General features: G+C 30.0%; 1 long non-coding RNA gene across 1 annotated transcript; it reads right to left on the reverse strand.

The window, feature by feature from the left end:
- Positions 1 to 509: 509 nt before the first annotated feature.
- On the reverse strand, positions 510 to 2,929 carry LOC149493056 (uncharacterized). The gene is made up of 4 exons (XR_016322871.1): positions 2,701 to 2,929; positions 2,377 to 2,484; positions 1,572 to 1,653; positions 510 to 727 (listed from the first exon to the last, which is right to left on the reverse strand). It is a non-coding gene; the product is annotated as an uncharacterized LOC149493056 (long non-coding RNA).
- Positions 2,930 to 4,986: the final 2,057 nt, after the last annotated feature.

Consider the following 4,986-nt stretch of genomic DNA (forward strand, 5'->3'; position numbering starts at 1 on the left):
ACTTAAATATTAACAGTCCAAAAATACCAATAAATAAATAAAGCCAATTTGGATAGTTCATATAAATATTTCTGAATTTATAATTTAGGGAGAAAATAATTAAATTTTTTTTCATACCAAATATAAAAATTTGGATTTGTGGAATTCAATTTATTCCAAATAAGGGTAAAGGTAAATATAAGTTTAAAGGTAAGATTATTTTATCTTAGTTTATGAAAGAAATTATGAGCTAAATAAATCAAAAGTTTAATAAATTTTTTATATTTGATAAATTCAGATTTAATTCATCAGTAGGTTTATTACTATTTAAATTTATTTTGCAGGACCATATATCATACTTTATGAAAAATATTATAAATTAAATGAACTAAATTTAACACACCAAGGCATAGCGTAGTAGTTCTCCCTCTGTGTCATGACCCATTTCCGTGGACCGGACCGGCACTAGGATCTAAGTAGGCTTAAGGCCCCCGAAGCCCGTTGTAAGCCTAATTTATTTAAATCTCACATTATATTCATAATTATGGATTCAGGCCCATTTACTTATTATACATATGCATCTAAAATACAGTTCATATGTTTAATATGGACTTTTATTATTTATTTACAACCCAACTGAAATACAATTGCGGAACTCTACCTTTATATTTACATCGTTATTTCTATCATTAACCGTCTTCTACAATAAGTGTCTCAACTCCATAGGGCTTTCCTTTCTTTCTATTACCTGAAAAAAAATAGTAGGCAGGGGTGAGCGCCAAACTCAATGAGTAGGGTTAGATAACCCTCTCACCCCACACAATCACACAGATGCTAAAATATTTTTATCCGATTACCGTTTAATTATATGATCATGCAATTTGTCACACAAATGGCAATACAACAGCAATCACAAGTATTATCACCTTCATATAATCACATCACGTGGAAATTAGTCAGTGGAGTCACCGAACCCCGATGAGCCGTCCTCCCACATGGCTCATCCTCTCACGTGTGCACCAGGGAGCCAATCCCCCATTCTGGCCGACCGGTTCAATCCTCACACAACCAGTCCTCTCATTATTTTTCCAGTCTTTCTCTCTTTTTTTTATTTTATTTTTATTTTTTTATTTTTTTATCAACAGGAGGCAACCCGGTCGTCTCCATCAAATCTAGATCTTCAAGCGCTCACAACAGGAGGCCACCCTGCGGGCTGCGATCAGATCTAGATTATCAGGTGCGCCCAAAGAGACCAACCCGTGGTTTTCCATATCATACAGATCAGAACAGTAGGTGCACACGGGGGCGCTGATCTCCCATTTACCCGGCTAACAGAAATCAGAATCAGGATCCATATAACAGAATCAAAATCATAATCAGGATCCATATAACAGAAACAGTCTCACAAACCCATGGTGACCCACTTCATCCCAATTCCACACAACCAAGGCACAGTAATATCACATCACAGCTAATCAAGCAATACAAATAGGGCAGCACGATATGGCAATTCAACAAAATAATGCATGATAACATTTAGCCGTGAATGCATGAATGCCGGTGGATGATACTAGTTATCTAATACTACTCACAGTTCGTTATTGTCCTTTAAAAGGACTGCCTTTTTAGCCACATGCTTCTAGCTTTTGTCCTCGCATTTTGTACTTTATAAACCTTTAAAATAAACAAGAAAATTCTAAATAAGAATTTTAATTCAAAAACTTATATTTCACATTCGTTTATTTATTTTGGCTACTGGTCATTTAATTCACTTGTTATATATGCATATATATCTAGGTTCTCTCATTTATATAAATAATTATTCTAATTTATAAGCTTTAGATAAAATCTCTAATTATTCAGTGAGGAATATTGTATAATGATAATTATAATATTGTATAATATTTCTTAATACCTAAAATTTTAGTCGTCACTACTTATTAAGAATATAACTAATTTAATTCTTCATTAAGTGTTCTATAAAAATTTCGGCAGCATTTCCTCTATAAACTGGACTATCCAAATTTTTACATAAACCATATGTCAAAACAGCCCATCCATCGGGCAATTCACATTAACTCATCTCGTCCGCCATAACCATCATTCATTCTTTCATTCAATTCACAGTCTATTCATCGGGCATATTCTTAATCAAATTAAATTCTCATTATAATTAATTATGCTATAACTATTTACTTACTAATAAAATTTCCAAATTTTACTTACATTATTATTAGATAGAAATTTATATTTCAACACCGATTTTATAGTTATAATTAATATTCATGGAATATATTTAACAATATCAAATTTAATTTATTTAACTACTTAATTAAATTCATTAATTAATTATCTTGGGATTTATTCAAAAATTGCAAATTAAGCTTTAGAGTGTACCGATCGAAAATCGGATTTGATTTCCGTGATCCGCGCAAAGAGGAGAACATTCTGCCTTTGAAGTCCTCGCCGGACCGCCGCCGTGCACGGTGGCCGAAAAAGTCAAATCTTCACCAAAATTAACAAACAATATATCATTTTATTCGTTTCGATGAGAGGATCACTAATATGTATTCAAATCAAGGTGGGTATGACCTATTTGGCCGGAAATTGACCGGAAAGGTTTGGTGAAACTCATTTTGGGTTTTCCGATTCCGGTTATTACAGTCGATGAGGAGGCCATCAAATGAAAGAGGAAGAAGAGAGGAGTCATTTGGTACTTACCTTGCGCTCTAGGCTTGCCTGAAACGCCGTGAATCGCCGGAAAAAGTGTAACCACGGTGGCCGAAACTTCAAGCTCTTCCCCTTCAAAATAGACGCAATTTCAGTTCAAATCTAAGCTATAATCTTCTTCCTTGCGTTGAGTAGATGTTTTTAGAGTGTTCATTTGCCGAATTTGGTGGCCGGAGGACGGAGATCGAAGGAGAGGGAGGAGGAGGAGGTGACGCAACTGGAGAAGGAGAAGGAATAAACGAAGAGAAAGATAAAGAAAAAGAAAAGAAAAGAAATGGGCCGGTCCGGTTCGATTCAAACCGGTTCGGTCCAATTCAGTGATTTTGTCTCATTTCGTTTGGTTTTTGAGTTTTCCAATCGATTTTCGGTTCGGTTTATCACAGTATTCGAACTAAAATATTAATATAATTTTCAAGCTGTCGGTTCATTAAATTTAATTGGAAAATTTTTGAAAATAAAAATTCAGGGTATTACACTCTGACAACAAAATGAACTAAATCTAAATTTTATATTTTTCAGATCATGACCCCATTTTTATTTATTGTAATATTATAGATAATCCTTTTTATTAGTAATAGAATATTATTATTTATTATAATTTTTATCACTTAGCTTAAGGTGGATTCAATTTCTAAAGTCATTTTACAAGGCTTTTTTTACCATTGTAGTTCGTCAAATCTACCTTTTTTTATTATTGATTAGAATATCTAAATGTCAAATTAATTTCTCAACTAGTAATATCTAAATGTTAAATTTCAGTTAGAGTTAATTATACTCTCCAAAGTAGCAAAAAACTATTTCTACCCTGAAATGCCAATCCTTACATGCTTAATTTAGTTCAAGACACAAAAATTACAAGAATGTTTAAAAAATTCTAATCTTTCCAAGAACAAACAGGGGAATAAATTATTCAAAAATAAAATTACTCCATTTCTATTATAAACAATATTATCTTCAAAGCATAGAATTAACACGCATGCATAAGTTTTAAATAAATATTTTCATCATTGGATATACGTGAAAGTAATTATTGTACAATACCATGTAATATTCATTTAAACAAGAGCTTGTAATATTTATGATAACTTATTATATAAATTAATGGGTAAACTTTATAATAATTTATTTGAGATATTGGAGAAAATTATAATTAATATAATAGTTATAAGAAATATTATTATATACAATAGATATTGGAAGTATTTTAATAATAGATAAATTGATGTCGTGTTTATCTTCCGTGAAGTCTTCCATTTTGAGATGGATAGGAATGTATTTGCATATCAATTAGCTAAAATGGGAGTTTCTGTTAATGAGTAGTTTTTGGCATGGTTTTAGAGATTGTGATCGGGTTGATCTTGTTCTGTTTTATCTTAATCTGTTTTAGATCTTTTTAGTAAACAAGAGATTGCAAATACTTTTATAATATATTTGTTTTAATAAATTACTTGTATTATTATTCTATTAGCTAATGACAGTTTAATCAACCAAACCAATTTTAACATTAATCTTTATTCTTATTTTTTTTAACAGTAAATAATTTTTTTTATTAATTTTTTAATATATTTAGGGAAAACCTAATATTAGAGGCAACTAAATCAAAACCATTAGACTTATCCAAAAATTAACTTAACCCAGATGAAAGATTCAAGAGCTTAAAAAATGCGGAGAAATAATAATTTTCCACGGTATGAGAACCAAATGGTTTCTTCTAATTAGTTGTAGCGGATATTCTTTTTTTATGTAATTTCAATTAACTCATTTATTGTTTTTAAGGAATAAATTCTTAATTTCAATAAAATCATTTTTTTAAGCAATAAATTTCGTTTTTTTTGTTGTTTTTATTATGAGTAATGTTTTATGGATTGGCCTTTTATCAAATTACTGAAGTCAGCTTAATTCTTTAATATTAAAATTAAAAAAATCAAGTCACCACAATATAGTTGAACTTATTTTTTACTGTTTAACATTGCACATTTATCAATATATGTTTTCCAAATTTAAATTAATAAAGATAAATTTATAATGGAAATATTTTATATTTTGATTTATTTAACTATCCCTCGCTTTCTCGAAGTGCCACCAATAAAAATACAATATAGACTCATCAAATTCCTCATTTTCATAAATTTTTTATTTATCAATTTCAACAATTTAGATCAATCACGAAATGTTTATTAGATTTACATGTGTGCTAGATATGTTATTTTGTATGCAATCAATTATATAATTAGATATATAAATCTATTCTTCTAATAATCGAATATTTACCTTTAT

This window comes from Jatropha curcas, chromosome 10 (assembly GCF_041381405.1).
Source record: "Jatropha curcas cultivar XTBG-Jc1 chromosome 10, XTBG_Jcur_1.0, whole genome shotgun sequence".
NCBI classification, from domain to species: domain Eukaryota; kingdom Viridiplantae; phylum Streptophyta; class Magnoliopsida; order Malpighiales; family Euphorbiaceae; genus Jatropha; species Jatropha curcas.